This window comes from Corylus avellana, chromosome 1, assembly GCF_965113065.1.
Source record: "Corylus avellana chromosome 1, dhCorAvel1.hap1.2, whole genome shotgun sequence".
Lineage (NCBI taxonomy): Eukaryota > Viridiplantae > Streptophyta > Magnoliopsida > Fagales > Betulaceae > Corylus > Corylus avellana.
In genome coordinates, this window is record NC_142490.1 from 36,847,503 (window position 1) to 36,866,207 (window position 18,705).

Below are 18,705 nucleotides of genomic sequence, written 5' to 3' on the forward strand. Positions count from 1 at the left end.
ATCAGTCAAACTTCGCACTGAATATGGAACGATACGAGCACATCAAAGCTGTTGAACATAAATTGGGTCGTGCATATGCTAGGCTTCGTTCGAACTTGTATAGGGACCCTTACAAGAAATATTTTGACGGCATTGATAAAGATGATGATGAGGGGATTGCCAAGGCTAAGGCTATTGGGAGGGAAAACGTGCCAGCAGGGTATGGTCCTGAACAGTGGAACCTAATATGTGACTCATTTGATGACGGTAAATGGAAGGTAAATATATATTATTATACTGATTAGAAAATTCAGATTGATATAATTTGCATGCACTTGAAGACATTTATGAATAATTGTGTTTTTTTTTTTTCTCCAAAATTTCATAGAAAAAGTCTGAACGAAATATAAAAAACAGAAGCAAATTGGAAACAAAGCACACAGCTGGGACTTGTTCATTTGTCAACGTCATTTACCAAAAGATAAGTATCTCGTACCATAATTTAATGAAAGTAACATTATTTAGTGTAAACTTTGATTATATGTATTATGTGTAGGAACAAGAAACAAAAGTGAAGTCCAATCCTGTTGAACTATATGAGGCTACCCATACAAGAAAAAAGGATAAACAGTTTGTGAACGACAAATGCAAAAGTCTATATGTAAGTAACTGTTTACGCTCCAATCATTAAGTTGATTAGTGAAGAACATGAATAGTAAACTTGCATGGAGTATATATTAAACTAAGGCTAACTATGACTTGTGCAGCTTCAAATGCAACAATTAACAACCAGTGAGGCCTTAGAGAAAGGCAATGTGGAGGGAACAAGTGTGGATGACCGAATGCAAGAAATAGTCATACAAGTACTAGGGGGCCGACGAGCTGGGCACGTTAGAGGAATGGGATGCGGTCTTATTCCTACCCCTTTAAGTACTTCATCTCAAGCATTCACCCACTTCGACAACCATGATGAGTGTAGGAAAAGACAAGAAGATACTCAAAGCGAGCTTCAACAGACTAGAATCGAACTTCATCAGTACAAGGAGAATTTGAAAGCCAATGTTGAGGAAACGAACAAATTGAAAGCCACTGTTGAGTTCTTAATGTCACGTATTGGAGGGTTAGTGAAACTCTACCTATGCATTAATTTTACAAAAACACGCAGACTAAGTAATCGTTAAAAAGCTTATTGATCATTATATGAAATTTTATTCTTCTTAGGTCTGGAGGGAGCTTGCTTGGAGGTGCATCAAGTGAAGCCAACTATTGAGGGAGCTTTCGAATAACTATTTATTTAGGCTGTACTTTTTGATAGCATCTATTAGGGATATATTTTTTGATACTATATATTTGGATAGTTGTTGCTACTTTCTATTTGCTAATGTGTATTTGACTATTTGTTGATCGTGATCTGTTTGGTAATATATATTTGTTGGTACTTTTTATTTGATTTATATTATGTTAAGATATTCGCAAAATTTTTGGTTCAAGAACTTTTGAGTTAGTAAATCTGCCTTGACATGGTTATCAAGGTTAAAGAACTTTGAGTAAACAATGCAAGGGAGTAATAATATCTTTCTAAATTTTATTTTTAAGTGTATGCAGGATGATAAGAGTACAAGAAAGTTAAACCACTCAAGCAGGTTCTCGCTTTAATATATTTCATGAAGAAACACATTTTTAGTATCTCTTTCACTATTATGTTGGGTTTCATTCTATTGTCTTTGATATTATATATTGGTTCATTGTGGTAGATTACTCAAATTGCTTATGAGGATGAATTGGCAAGGAAGAGGATGCAGATAAGTACTTTATTTTGGGTTCTGGAATTTTGTTGCCCATGGATTGTAAAACATATATTTAATAGTTTTCTCCCTTGGCTGGTTTTGTTAATGGGGTAGTTCTCACATATTTTTTATGATTTTGATGAGGTTAGTCATTTTGAGTTACGTTTCTTGTGGGCATTTAGATTAGTTTGATTATTTCATACATTAATTGATTCATCAAACAATGTTGTTGTGTACTTAAACATAAATGCAATGTTTCTTATAGCGGTACTCTACGTGCATTTTACTTGCCCATGCATGGAGTTATGTTTCTCTGGATAAGTTTTCCTGCTGAATTCTTTCAGTGTTGGTTTCTTCATAGTGAACTTTTTTTTTTTTTTTTTTTTTTTTTTTTTTTTGTCTCAATCTTGTTATTAGGCGCACAGTGCTTATCATGGTGTTGGCATTGTGAAATTGATGGGCCGTAGCAGTGGATATATAGCTATGCATGCATCCCTAGCTAGTGGACAAATTGACATATGTTTGATTCCTGAGGTACTTATTACTAGCAATTAATTGGATAGTTATCTTTGTGAGTTGTTACTGATTCTACTGATATGCACATTTAAGGTATCTTTTAATTTGCACGGGCCTCATGGTGTTTTGAGTCATCTGAAATACCTGATTGAGACAATGGGTTCGGCTATTATATGTGTCTGAGGGAGCAGGGCAGGTGAGTTACGTAAGGAATTCATATTTTCACTTGTGGGTTGAATACTATTAATTGATCAGGTGATTTAAATTGTGCAGTCCTTTTTTGGCTTCATGAAATACTATGAAAAACTGCCTGTGTTCATTTCATTGCATTGCATAGATCTTATAACTTCTTCATTATATTTTTTCCCAAGATAAAGAGTAAAATTCAGTATGTTGTTGTTTTCTGATGCAGAATTTTCTTCAGAAAACTAATGCTAAAGATGCGTCTGGGAACATTGTATTTGGAGATTTCGGTGTCCACATTCAACAAGAGGTTGGTGGTTGTATTTTGACTAATTTAATGTGGTCTTGATCTCTCCATGACACTTGAGACAAGCTAAGTGGGTTGATAAATAATGAGCTGACTAAAAGTCTAATTTTTAACATCAGTTGATATGCATGTGGTTGCATGGATAAGAATGGACTGCAGTTTGGCCTTTTAGTTGTCTTTTGTCAGAGTTACAAATATGCTATGTTCTTAAGCCTTCAAGATCTAGGCTCTATTAGTGACTCTTTTGCTAAGACTAGATATGGTCAGTTGACTTTTGATGTTATTTGCAGTGAACAAAACCAAGTGGTTCTTCACTTGAACTGGAAATCATTAGAAAACCTACTGATGCTGTGATCGATCGCACTTGGAGTGCGATTGATCACCAAATTTAAGTGCAATCGATCTCCAAATTTCGAAAATCTACTGATGCTGCGATCGATTGCACTCCAAGTGCGATCGATCTGCAAATTTCGAAAACCTACTGATTCTGCGATCGATCGCACTCTAAGTGCGATCGATCGCAGAATGTTGAAAACATACTGATGCTGCGATCGATCACACTCCAAGTGCGATCGATCTCAAAATGTCGAAAACATACTGATGCTGTGATCGATCGCACTCCAAGTGCGATCGATCGCAAAATGTCGAAAACCTACTGATGCTGCGATCGATCGCACTCCAAGTGCGATCGATCGCAGATTATTATTATTATTATTTTATTTTTTAGGACCATTAAGGTCCACAAAGAGTGGACCCTAATGGTTAACTATCAGCGTCCACTTTGATGTGGACGCTGATAGTCAATTTTTTTATTTTTTTTTGGACCTTGTGGACGCTAATGTTGACTATCAGCGTCGACTAATTCTTTCGTTTACATCATCTTTAGGGTCAAAACATTGCGCCTTTTAGGGTCGATAAAGTGGACGCTAAAAGTGATCGCTGATAGTCAATTTTTTTAATTTTTTTGGACCATTAGCGTCCACAAAGTGGACGCTAATGTTGACTATCAGCGTCGACTAATTCTTTCGTTTACATCATCTTTAGGGTCAAAACATTGCGCCTTTTAGGGTCGATAAAGTGGACGCTAAAAGTGATCGCTGATAGTCAATTTTTTTAATTTTTTTGGACCATTAGCGTCCACAAAGTGGACGCTAATGTTGACTATCAGCGTCGACTAATTCTTTCGTTTACATCATCTTTAGGGTCAAAACATTGTGCCTTTTAGGGTCGATAAAGTGGATGCTAAAAGTGATCATTAGGGTCGACTCTAAGTGGACGCTGATAGTTAATTTTTTTTTTTTTTTTTTTAATTTTTTAGGACCATTAAGGTCCACTTTGTGGACACTAATGGCTAACTATCAACGTCCACTTTGGTTTGGACGCTGATAGTTATTATTATTATTTTTTTAAGGACCATTAGGGTCCACTTTGTGGACGCTAATGGTTAACTAAAAGTGGACGCTAATAGTGGACTATTAGGGTCGACTTTCGCTTCCGTTTACATCATCTTTAGGGTCAAAACATTGCGACTTTTAGGGTCGATAAAGTGGACGCTAAAAGTGATCATTAGGGTTGACTTTTAAGTGGACCCTGATAATCAGATATTTGATCATTAGGGTTGGACTATTAGCGTCGACACCTTTAGGGTCGAAAAGTCGACGCTGTTGGCAACATCGTCTACTTTAGGACCTTTAGGGTCGACTCAAAGTCACCCCTAAAGATCTAATTTCTTGTATTGTAGATTGGTTTCTACATTTTGTAGGTCCAACCATATTAAGGCATTTTTTTTTTTTTTTAAAACATGTCCGAACAGAGAGAGGGAAGGGGGGGAGGAGGATTCAACTCCGTTTCGAGGGCCATGATCTCCAACAAATTGAGTTACCCCTAATTAGGGACGTCAACCTATGTTTTTGAGTATTATATATGACTAGAACTTATGATTCCTTTTATAGGAGTATGAAATCGATACATGCGCCTTAGCTATTTGAATCAATACTCATTCATTTTTTCTATAGACTTTAAAAGAAATTGTAATCAGAAAACAAAAACAAAGTTTTCCCTCAAGACTCAAACCCTAGAGGAGAGGGAAACTTTTTCCAAGTCTCTTGAAGACTGTGGAGGCATATTGCAATCGTATTTTCTGCTATCTGGTGATTGGTGTGTGTCATGGCGGACGATCTGGTGAAGTTATGGGGGAAGTTGTCTCTTGATGAGGGTGAATCATTGGAGACGGCGATCCAACCACGGTCGGTGGAGAATGTAGTATCACGTGGAAAGGTCTGTCTGATAGGGACATTGCTGACAGATCGCTATGTGGGAAAAGAGATTATCAGACGCCAGTTGATCAAGGGATGGCATCCAACGGGACACCTTACTTTTAAGGTGATGGGAGAGAACTTGTTTTTAGTGGAATTTGAGAAGGAGTGGGATAAAGTAAGGGTGTTGGAAGGGCAGCCATGAATATTCGAAGGAAATCTGTTTTCCGTCGAAGATTCCGATGGCCTATCTTCACCATCTGAAATTGTATTTGATCAGGCGGTTTTCTGGGTTAGAATGTGCAACTTCGTACACACATGCGATATTCAGGAAATTCCAGAATGAGGTTTTGGGAGTAGTTGCTTGTCATCCAAGAAAAGAAAGTGAAGATGGAGCAACCAAAACTTTTAGGGTTCAAGATTTTGAAGAGAATCAAGATTTTATTGTGGTGTGGAATGAAACAACGTAAGATATATCTTGCTTGTGCCGTTTATTTGAATTCAGTGGTTTCCTTTGTAGGCATGTAATGATTGTTCTGCAAATGTCTGGTGTACGCAGCATTCCATCTCAGTATGTATTGAAACGTTGGACAAAGGATGAAAAGAGTAGACAAATAACAAGGGAAGTTTCAGTTGTTGTTGAGTGTAGGGTTCAAGGCTACAATGATTTATGTCAACGGGCCTTTTAAGTTGGGTGATGAAGCATCTTTATCCCCAGCGACCTACAATATTGCGTTGAAGGCACTCGAAGAAGCTTTGAGAAAGTGTGAGTGTGTAAATAACTCAATTCAGAGTTTAATAGAACCAAGCTCACCATCAATTCGTGGTCCTCAAGGAGTTGAAGAAGTGAACCAAACTAGCAGCTCTAGCAAGACAAATAAAAAAAACAGTGCATCCAAAAAACGACAGGTTAGTTAAGTTTTTGGTGGTTATTAATTTAATCTTGAAACTTTATAATGAATTTTTGTAAATGTATTTTTTATTTGAGCAGGTCTTGTTTGTAATTTTAGGTACATTCAGAGCCTGAGGTCATATCAATTGGAACCCATGACAACTGGCAACCAGTGGTTCGTAATGTCATTGTTTAGACTTGCTCATTTTATCTAAAGAAATGCAGGTTCTGGTATTATATTTTAAAGGGACATCTTGATGTGGGTTCCGTACTTGTTGTAGGGACACACGAATTTACGAGCACACGTGCTTAATTGATATGTCCTATGAATCGCAAGAGAGCATGCAAGACATGGTATGATGTGGTTTAAATAGCTACCATTATGCATGCAACAGGAAGACATTCTTGTTTTCAACACTACTCATTTGACTATGACTGTCACTTAGCATTAGAGTTTTTTCATTGTTTCCATATATTTATTATCGGAACAACTGAACTCAAGGGCTGCCTTTGATGGCTATTTTGGCACTCAACAAATCGTGCAGGGAATGGTAAGATCCTACTTTTATTTGTTTATTGGTTTATTTATTTACCTTATTATTACCATAATAGTATGGAGTTCCATCAAGGAACCATAGATAAGTATTTCCAACGACATAACTTTTATGTTTATCAATAACTTCTTTCATCCATCTTTTGCTTCTCATAGGGACAATTAAACTCAATAGTTCCAAGTCGCGATGAATATTACAGCAACCAACATAACATGCAAGGGCTGGTAATCGATATTTGACTAATTGATTTCTTGGATATTGTTTTATTTTGTCTATAAATGCAATACCTAAATTGGGCTCTTATTTTTTGTTGTAGGGACAACTGAACTCAATTGCACCTATCCATGATGGCCATTACCTAACTCAACAAAGGTTGCATGGGATGGTATGGCGTTCTATCATGTTAGTTGTAGTTTTGTTGGCTTTTGAGTATTAAGGGTTTTCGATGTTCTACGAGGCTTTTGTTTGGGTTGGGTCGGTGGCATGTTGCGCCTTTCTTGCTGTATTTATTCTTTTTGGGTGGATTAGCATAATCATTTGTTTTGTTTTGAGCCCATAATGGGATGGGCCAATTTTGTGAACACATGAGGAAGCCATTTATTCTCACCCTATATATAAGTTAAGTTTGCCCATTAGGCTTCATTAGGTCATTATGTGAAAATTAGGGTTGAGAGTAAATGGCTACCTCATGTGTTCACTAAATTGGCCCATCCCAATATGGGCCCAAAACAAAACAAATGATTATGCTAGGGCGTGTGTACACAAGGGTGTCTTATGCTTTTTTTAATATAATTTGCGTTACTCATTAAAAAAAAAAAAAAACTTGTAGTTTTGTTGGCTGATATATTTTGATGATGTAGAACACCTTCAAGGCAGAGCCACATCGTGACCCAACTGTTGCAGCAATTGCTGGGTAAACTACGGATACATGATTCCGCCCGTAAGAACCGTGTATCGGTTAGGTGAGGACTCTAACAACCAATCTCATGATATAATCCAAATGAGTCGATTATTGAAGTTGACCCTTGCGGGTTTTTGTTGGCTTGATAGATATGTCAAGGAAGTCATCTAAAAATAAAAGGAGTTCAATTCACATTTCTCTGGGCCATTTGTGTTATGGATACCTTGATATACCCAAAAGATTTTGTGGATCCTTGGATTATTAGTATTGTTGATTATCAAAACCTTGCTACTATGTGTTTAATAAATAATGATACTCTGTTTCATGCAGGGGCAGTTGCATTTCAGACCACAAACTACAGAGACTTGTTTTGATGTGCAGGATAGTTTGCAAGATATGGTACTTAACATCATCGGTTAGGATTTTTCAAGCTTTTTGCTTTCCATGGATTTACTTAAATTATTGTTGATTACCCTTCTTGTTCCAGGACCAGTCTGACATGGGACCCTCACAGCTGCACGGCATGGCATCGAAACATATCCATGCAAAACACCTCTCTCGTTAATAGCTTTCTGATAAAGGTTGGTGATAATAATTTGTGTTATTATTATCTGCTTTATTATTTTCTTTTTTGGTATTGGAGTCTTCAACGTGTCAATGAGTTTTAATGATAATATTCTGTTACTTTCACAGGTGGAGATGAATTATCTCATTGTAGAGTATCAGCCAACAACAACAAACTTTTGTTTTTTGTTTTTTTGTTTTTTTCCTGCATTGACATTGGTAATTATAATGCCAGATGGACAATTCTTAATTATTTTATCCGCTTAAATATATGTGAAAATACCATAATCGAGAAACACTGATCAATCTTCTCTAGATAGGACTTAAAAAATTTTGTGAGAAGCACTTGCTATTAAATTCTCTGTAAGTGCCCGTACTTGGCTGGCTGCCTTACCTAAACCAATCATTATATTGGTCTTGGCATTTGCTCTTCTACCGTAGTCTACTATATATTAAGAAATTAAATATTCTCGCATTTATTGCTATTTTACTGTTCATTCTAGTTTTACTATATCTCATGGAATCTGTAGGTATATGTGGGATTTTAACAATTTTACACTAATAATGTTAAAATTATATGCAAAATGAATGAATGAATTCGGATAGTTAATATGAAAGAAGATATATGAGTTTTACTTGTCCGAGTAGGTAACTCATATATATTTTATCACATTAGCTGTTCAAATTACATTGAATCTCAATGTAATTCAAAGCCGTTCAACTGTCCTGACTAGTTTCGGCACATTTTCCCTAATGGCCTGTTAGAACGAAGAATCCCATAATCAAAACAAACAGTAAAAAAAAAAAAAAAACAAATTATGTAAAATATATTAAAAAAAAAAAGGAACAAAAAAAATGTAAAATATGAAAGCAAGGAAGAAGATAACACTTTGTTATATAGGGAATCAAAGAATTATCCCATTTGCCTATTAGGGATGATGTATATGTCGGTTTCAATTAGATAACGATTACAACCTAAGATTAGGATTAACGGTCACTATCTCCCTACGTGGCCATCAACAACTCTTGTTTCCCATCAATGAGAAAAAAAGGTTCAACAATTATCAGTCAACCTTTAGGTACAACTCCTCCCTCTCTCTCATATTTTTTCACAGCCTAGGATTTGGATTAACAGTAATCTCGATTCTGATTGGACAGTGCTCGACCCCACACTTAAATTAACTCAAGAAGATCAAATTTTTTTTGAAGGAAATTGCTTTATAGATTACGTTTTCTTGGTGCTTGCCAACAAGGAAATAATGATTATGTGGGCAATTTCAAACAAAGAAAAAATAAAATAAAAAGGACAACATATTTCTGGATAGAAAACGTGTCGTAAACGATATGTATAAGAATACACATATTTGTTTTAATCCAAAGCATTCTAAATTTCAAATTCGTACACGGCTGTTTGGATACAAGGAATTAGGGCTGTAAATGAGCCGAGCCGAGTCGAGTTTTGCCAATATTGGGTTAGCTCATTACAGAGTGCAAATAATTGAGCCGGTCTCGAGCTCGAGCCGAGCTACAAAACCATTGCTCGAACTCGACTCATTGGAAACAACATTGGCTCAGGATCGAGCTTGGGCTCACTAGAATGGGGAATTCGGGCCGAGTCAAGTACTTGAGTGGCTCGACTCGGCCCAAGCTCGAAAATGATGGGTTAATTTCTTTCCAGTTTATCGAGCCCGAGCCCAAGCCCGAGCCCGGTTTATGGGCCAGCCGAGCCTTAAATGTGTGGCTCGGCCCGTGTAAGGCTCGTTTAATGGTCCATTTTATTGAGCCCGAGCCCAGTAAATGGGTCAAACGAGCCTTAACTGTGTGGCCCAGCTCATTTAAGGCTCGTTTAATGGTTAAAAAAGAAGTAAAAATTCAAAGTCAGTGAACAAAAACACAAAATTCATCATAGAAATTCAATATAATTGTATGAGTGTACCTACATCAGCAAACAGCCATATGACAAAATACAAGCAAATTGGAAATGAACATAATAGAGATTACAAAGCAAATTCTAAATGAACCTTTAATAAAGATTACAAGCTAATTGAAAATGAAACTATAAGCCTATAATATAGATTACAAGCAAATTGAAAATGAACCAAAAACAGGGATTACAAGCCAACACAAAATGAACCTAAAATAGAGATTACAAGGAAACTCAAAATGAATCTAAAATAGAGATTACAAGCAAACTCAAAATGAACCTAAAATAGAGATTACAACTTTACAAGTAAACTCAAAATAAACCTAAAATAGAGAATACATGCAAACTCAAAATGAACCTATAATAAAGATTACAAGGAAATAAAAATGAACCTATAATAGAGATTACAAGGAAACTAAAAATGAACCAATAATAGAGATTACAAGCAAACTCAAAATGAACCTATAATAGAGATTACAAGCAAATTCAAAATAAACATAAACAACAAGATTACTTAAAACAAAATACATCACTTTTGGTTCCCAGTTACAGACTTGCAGTTACCACAAATTGGCTCTCTAAGTCTCTGTATTGAAAGAAAAAAAAAATTGTTAGATGTTTTTAACTCCCTTGCATTTTGTCAAGGGAGAATTATCACTTATGATTATGCAAAATTGCAAATGGACATTTTAATGATTGTTCAAAAACCAGATCTGCAAAAACAATGGGAGGGCAGTATGAACACAGGTTGATGCATGATATAGGCTAATAATAGGTTACAAGCAAACTCAAAATGAACCTATAATAAAGATTACACAATTAAAACAGGTTGTCCAAATGTCCAATATTCCAAGTTCCAACAAAGCTAACAAAGGTATAAAAATTAAAACAGATTATCCAAATGTCCAATATTCCAAGTTCCACCAAAGCTAGCAAAGGTATAACAATTATTACATAATATAACATCAAAATCTAATGTTGACATTCAAATTACATATTCAATAAGCAAAGGAAAGCAGTAAACAAATTCCCTCACAGAAATGAGAAAACAGCATTCATGGCAAATTTGACAATTCCACTTCCAACATTTTCCCCAAACACAAAAACAAAGTTAATAATATGAAATTACTAATAAAAAAGAGCTTAGAAAATGGAAATAAATCAAATAACAGAATCATAAAGAACTTGCATTCAATGATTTAAAACTAGTTACATGAACAAGTTAATATAATCAAATTCATAGAGAGATTAACCTAAAGACCAATGAGAAATATGCACCTAAATTACACAGCACTAGTTGCCACAAACCCACATAGACAGTCACTGCATTCAATGAAAAAAAAAAAATTTGTTAGAAGTATTTAACTCCCTTGCAACATGTCAAGGGAGAATTATCACTTACGATTATTCAAAATTGCAAATGGACCTTTTAATGATTGTTCAAAAACCAGATCTGCAAAAACAATGGGAGGGCAGTATGAACACAGGTTGATGCATGATATAGGCTAATAATAGGTTACAAGCAAACTCAAAATGAACCTATAATAAAGATTACACAATTAAAACAGGTTGTCCAAATGTCCAATATTCCAAGTTCCAACAAAGCTAGCAAAGGTATAAAAATTAAAACAGGTAATCCAAGTGTTCAACATTCCAAATTCCAACAAAGCCAACAAAGTATAACAATTAATACAGAACATAACATCAAAATAAAATGTGACATTCAAATTACATATTTAATAAGCATAGGAAAACAGTAAATAGATTCAGTTTTTTCAGAGAATCCCTCACAGAAAATGAGAAAACAGCATTCACAGCAAATTTGGCAATTCCACTTCCACCATTTTCTACAAACACAAACACAAAGTTCATAAGGTGAAATTATAAGTAACAAAGAGGTTGAAAAATTGAAATAAATAAAATAACAGAATCATAACCTCACAGAAATGAGAAAAAAGCATTCACGACACATTTGGCAATTCCACTTCCACCATTTTTCTACAAACACAAACACAAAGTTAATAAGGTGCAATTATAAGTAAAAAGAGCTTGGAAAATGGAAATAAATAAAATAACAGAATCATTAACTTACAGGTGTTCGAGATTTTTTCTTAATGCCATGAAGTGCTCTAACCCAATCTGCACCATATAGGAGCATCTCAACAGTATCAATTGATAATGATGCTCTATGGGGTTTAATAACTCTACCACCCGCACTGAAAGATGATTCTGAAGCAACTGTACTGATTGGAACAGCCAATACATCCCGTGCCATCTTAGATAAGATGCGGTACTTTAAGGCATTGGATTTCCACCATCCCAAAGCGTCAAAGTTTGCATCACTATCTTCACCATTCTCACTATTAGAAATGAATACATCTTCTTCAGATATACATCCAAATCTATTTTTTTTATGGGCTGGATGATGTCATTGCTTCTAATATGTTGCCTAAAGCGTGATCTGCCACCAGAAACTTCCTCTGTAACAGAGGCAATTGAAGTAGTAGCAACACTGACTTCAGCAGCTGCTTGTTGTTGAATGATAGATGCATTATGGGCAGCAATTTAAACCTCAAACAACTCTTTCAAAGTACTCAACACAGCCTTTATGTTATCACCTTTTGTATCAAGTAGATAAATGATAGGAAAACAGAACCTAATCAACTTCATTTTGTATCTAGGATCCAACATAGTAGCTAAAGCCATCACCATATTAGATTCACCCCAATACTTATCAAATTTATCACTCATCTTAGCTGACATTAATCTCATATATTCATTCATATCCCCACCCTTAATATCCACAATTCCTTTCATTCTCCACACCTCAGGTAGAAACAGATTGGATGTAGGGTAGTCACTTCCAGAGACAACATTGGTCACATCATTGAAAACAGCTAAAACTTGGTTCACATTCTCAACCTTTTCCCACTGTTCAGGACTTACCACCCACAGAAAAGCCTGCTCTACTCTATGGTATCTAGGAAACACTTCCTTAAACCTAATTGCAGTCTTCAACATCAAGTAGGTGCTATTCCATCTGGTAGGAACATCTAAAACAAGTTTATTAGAACCCAAGTCCAAACACTTTGCTATATCACTAAATGCAATCAACCACCTCTCAGAAGCCGCTATATATTTAATCCCCTGCCCTAACAGAATCTATTATGTCCCCTATTTCTGAAAGTCCTGCTTGCACCAATAAATTGGTAATATGAGCACAACACCTAACATGAAACATAAGTCCCCCCAATAGGCAAACTACCCCTCAACTCAAAATCATCTCTCAAAATGTCAATGGCAGCAGTATTAGCACTTGCATTATCAACAGTTATTATAAGTACTTTATCCAAAATGCCCCATTCAATAAAATTGTTTCTTAAGGCTTCAGCAATAACAACACCCGAATGTGGAGGAGGTACATTACAAAAATTTAAAATCCTCTTTTGGAGTAGCCAATTAGAATCCACAAAATGGCAAGTAACCACCATATATGAAACCCTTTGGGAGGAGGTCCACATATCAGTAGTTATGTTTACCCTATCAATCCCACTTAGAAGTGTTTTCAACTTTTGCTTTTCAATGTTATAAGTGGCAATGCAATCACTTTTTACAGTGGCACGACTAATTTTTTTCCAGTATGGTGTGCAAGCCCTCATGAACTTGTTAAAAAGTTCATGCTCCATCATATTAAAGGGATATTCATGTAGAAGTACCATATGGGCAGCAAGTTCTCTAACTTTCTTCTCATTGAAAGTAAAGTTTGTCAAGGTCCCTAATCCATCATTGTCATCACTAGGTTCAAAAGACAAAGTCTTTTGCTTCTTAAGGCTATTCAACTCCACAAACTTCACACAAGCAGCTAGATGCCTACTAAGGGTGGAGGTAGTACTAGATTTCCCTACAGAAAACAACCTCTTACACCAATTACACTGGGATTTTTTCACACCATTTATTTCAATAGAAGAAAAGTCATTCCAGACTTTGGAAGTCCTTTGCCTTTCCCTCCTTTGGAAGGCAACTGACCCACCTTCACCCCCAGCCCCAGGCCCAACCCCATCCCCATCCCCATTCCCATCCCCATCCCCAAGACCAGCCTCATCCCTAGATACAACAACAGCAGGAGAAACCAGATTAACATGTTCATCTGGTGTGCATTCAGTGCTAGCAGACACACTAGATCCAAGAGTAGGGTCGGCAGTGGGTGAATCATCACCCATATCAACATCATTGAGTTGAAATGTATTGTCCATGATAACTGTTAATAATTTGTAAAATTAAAAAACTCGATAAATAAAATAACATAATACATTAATGGAAAATAAAAAATCAATTAACAGAAACTACATTAACAGAATACATTATACATAACAGAATAACTTATGTTTTTGCTTTAACATAGGCAGTGTGCATAACTTAACAGAACTTAATCAAAGGCTCAAAGCATAGCTTAATAGCCTTAATTAGGCACATTAATGCATTTTACTTGTACATAACAGAATATAACAAACATTTACATCATTAATCAGAGAGCAAAAATCAAAGCATAAAGTGTTTAGATCATGAATTAATGAGATGGGCAAAAATTCATCACATTGAGAATATATGCATAACTTAACAGAATTTAATCAAAGGCTCAAAGCATAGCTTAGTTAGGCACATTAATGCATTATTCTTGTACATAACAGAATATAACAAACATTTACATCATTAATTAGAGAGCAAATATCAAAGCATAAATTTTTTAGATCATGAATTAATGAGATGGGCAAAAATTCATCACATTGAGAATAAATGCATAACTTAACAGAACTTAATCAAAGGCTCAAAGCATAACTTAATTAGGCACATTAATGCATTATACTTATACATAACAAAATATAACAAACATACATTACTACTCGGGGATAAAAAACATAGCATAACTTAATTAGGGTTTCCTATTAATTTAGCATAAGTTGTTAAAAACCTGAGCCTCCGACAGACAACTGAATATGTTGCAACTTACAATAGGGTTTGTACTTTGCAAATACAAGTATACAACCCACCAATTTAAGGAGGCAGTGTGCACAATTTCCTCTCTGAAATGATAAAAACACACAATATAATTAGAAATTAACTAAACAACTCACAATCAAATCAGAAAATAATTTAAGAGACCAAACAAGGTATGATTCAGGAAGATAGGAGTTAGGATAAACATAACTTAGAGAGTTAGAGTGAGTCGAGTGACAGAGTCTGCTAGCTTCACTCTTCAAAAGAATGAACAAGTTCGTTTTGTCGAATCGATAATAAAGGATAGAGCAAACAAAGTTACAGAGCATGTATAAAAAGGGGATGGGAATGAATAAAAAAAAAAGCAAGAGACTGGAACTGGAACCCCAATACTCAAGTGCCATGTCCATCAGGACCATCACCGTCAGATCAATAGCCATCGGAATGGTATATGCTACGCCTAGGGGCTAGGGTTTGGAGAAGAGAAACCTGCCACACCACAACACACAGTCAGGGGCACACGACACACATTAGAACCACATGTTAACAAAAAAAAAAAAAAATCAGAAATCAATTAAATAACTCAAATAACTTAAATAAGCAAAAAAAAAAAAAAAATGGGGATTTGGCGGCGAGATTGGACGGCATAGCCGCATAGGTGATTCGGTGAACAACTGGTACTCTGGTAGTCTCTTGTATACACAAACTCAAATCTTTTGGTTTGAAATGGAAGACTGGAAGAGATTCACGTGTTACCTCAAGAGCTTCTCTCAAAAATATTGTACGAATGGCTAGAAGCCATTAGATGTAGTGGAGAAATGATCGATCAACGGCTGGGTAGGCTTAATTGGGAAACTGGAACAAACGGGTTGTTGGGTGGGGGTTGAGAAGGATTGAATGCGAGCATTCAATTCTTCAACCACAATGGGAGAGGGCTGAGACTGGCATTGAATGCTCACTGCAGTGACTTCATAGTTCCTGCAGTGACCATTGCGAATCTGCAAATGAGATCGCTTTCTCCGGTTCTCCCTCAGTCCCTCTCCTTCTCGTCTCTTCATCTCCCTCAGACTCAATCCCTCTCCCTCTCGTCTCTTGATCTCCCCGCCCCAGGCAGACGAATGGACGATTAGTTTTAGGGTTTTTTTTTTTTCTCAAAACGATTCCCAGCCGTTGGATTTAATAAATGTTTTAACAAAAATAAAAAATGAACGGTTGGATTTAATCCAAAAATTTTTATTTTGTCCTAGCCTGCCGCGTGTCCTTCTTTTAAGTTTTAAATTTTTTAATCCAATACGGCCGTGACTACTGCAATCCCGTGCAACCCTTTAATACAATCCGTAGATTATATAGAATATTTTATTTATATTCTTTCAATCGTTCGATCAGGTGATTATAGGTAGCTTACTCTATCTAGCGGAACACCAAATCACTCTCACATTGGGCATGGTTTACAGCTGTCCTCCATTTCATTGATCCAACGGCTGTAGTTTAATCTCAAAACAATGGACGACTGATATGTGAGTCATAATTGAAGGCTCGTTTTCCCGTGCGTACGTGAAGAACGAGAAGTGGATAATTTATCCACCGCGTGCGTGAGTTGGTGAATCTAGTGCCATATATGCAAAATATTCCATCTTGACCGTTAAATCTAAGATTTATTTTTGGATTTATTTCAGACGGTTGGATTAGTGAGCTCATCAGGCAAATTGTAACACCAGATAACTACCACATGTAGGCGTGCGTGACAGCTGGGTTCCAATTTCTCAATCTAACGGTTGACGTTTAATCTCGAAAAAATGGACGGCTGGAAATAAATCTTGCATAATCGAGGCGCGTCAATCTCTTTTCCTGTGCGTTGCGTGCGAAAAGAGAGTACTGGAAGTAATTCTCTGCGGCGTGACTTAAGTGAGTCCGGTTTCATTTGCGAACGTGATTTTTTTATACCGTTGATTATGATCTTAAAATTTTCATTTAAGTTATGACCATTCGATCAATAAGCCCATGGTGTTAGGCGAAACACCAGATAAATATCTCTGCGGGGTGGTATACAGCTGTCGTCCACTTTGCAAATCGAACGGCTACGAAATAATGGAAATTAATCGGACGGATAAGATTAATTAAAGTAAAAGTTCAGATTTTTTCAAAATTCAAAAAAATTGAATTATCCCGTGTGCACAATTTTATGTGAGCTCGCTTCTCTGTTTTCCCATAAATGATCTAAACCGTAGATCTTTAATAAAATTCAAATGAATTCAACCACAACCGTTTATTTAAGTTAACAAGTTGTTCATTTTAGTACCCTAAAAAAACTCTAAACATATGTTTGGTTTTTTTTTTTCTTTTTTTTTCTTTTTTTTAAAAAAAACGTGTGTTGTAACTTGTAAGTTGTAACTTGTGTTTGGTAGGAATCGTAAGATTAGTTTTATAGTTTATACTTTATAGGAATTATAACATTATATTTATTGTCATTTATTTTGCAATACCATTGGACATTAGTTAACAGATTAAAACAATACTTAAAAGGTAAAAACTTAAATACTACTTAATACATTTTATTGCATTTAAGTAGTACCATATAATTTAATTTTTTAAATAGCTTATTAATTGGACAATGGACATTAAACCTAATACCTATAAATTATTATTATTATTATTAAATCTATAAATAGCTTATTAATTGGACATTGGACATTAAACCTAATACCTATAAATTATAGTATAAGTTATACCATACCCTTATATCTTAATTAATTAACTGTACATACATTGAACATATGAATATGATGATTACTATTATTATTATTATTATTAACTAATTAATTGGACATTGGACATTAAACCTAAAAATAATAACGTAGTCTATACTCTATGCAATGTTAGTTGTACACTTATAGTATAAGTTATACTATACCCTTATATCTTCATTAATTAATTGTACACACATTGAACCTATGAATATGATGATTACTATTATTATTATTTTTAACTAATTAATTGGATATTGGACATTAAACCTATAAATAATAACGTTGTCTATACTCTATACAATGTTAGTTGTACACTTATAGTATAAGTTATACTATACCCTTATATCTTAATTAATTAACTGTACATACATTGAACATATGAATATGATGATTACTATTATTATTATTATTATTTTTAACTAATTAATTGGACAGTGCACATTAAACCTAAAAATAATAACATAGTCTATACTCTATGTAATGTTAGTTGTACACTTATAGTATAAGTTATACTATACCCTTATATCTTAATTAATTAATTGTACACACATTGAACCTATGAATATGATGATTACTATTATTATTATTTTTAACTAATTAATTGGACACTGGACATTAAACCTATAAATAATAACATTGTCTATACTCTATACAATGTTAGTTGTATACTTATAGTATAAGTTATACTATACCCTTATATCTTAATTAATTAATTGTACACACATTGAACCTATGAATATGATGATTACTATTATTATTATTATTTTCAACTAATTAATTGGACATTAAACCTATAAATAATAACATATTCCATATAATGTTAGTTATACTATAACCTTAGATCTTAATTACTTAATTGTATACATATTGAAGCTATCAAGCTATGATTATTATTGATTAATAACATGGTTAATTTTTTTTTTAGTTACATTGTCGTGTGGGTTGGGTCAGGTCAGATGATAAAACGGGTCGAGCTCACGAGCCCTAAACGAGTCGAGCGATTATCTAGTTAAACGAATCGAGCTCACGATCCCTAAACAAGCTCGGGTGAGCCTGCCGATCCCAAGTTAAACGAGTTGAGCTCACGAGCCCCCGTCGAGC

General features: G+C 35.1%; 1 long non-coding RNA gene across 1 annotated transcript; it reads left to right on the forward strand.

The window, feature by feature from the left end:
* Positions 1–6,409: 6,409 nt before the first annotated feature.
* On the forward strand, positions 6,410–8,133 carry LOC132168595 (uncharacterized). Its single transcript, XR_015909808.1, has 6 exons — positions 6,410–6,470; positions 6,629–6,697; positions 6,790–6,858; positions 7,705–7,773; positions 7,862–7,955; positions 8,068–8,133. It is a non-coding gene; the product is annotated as an uncharacterized LOC132168595 (long non-coding RNA).
* Positions 8,134–18,705: the final 10,572 nt, after the last annotated feature.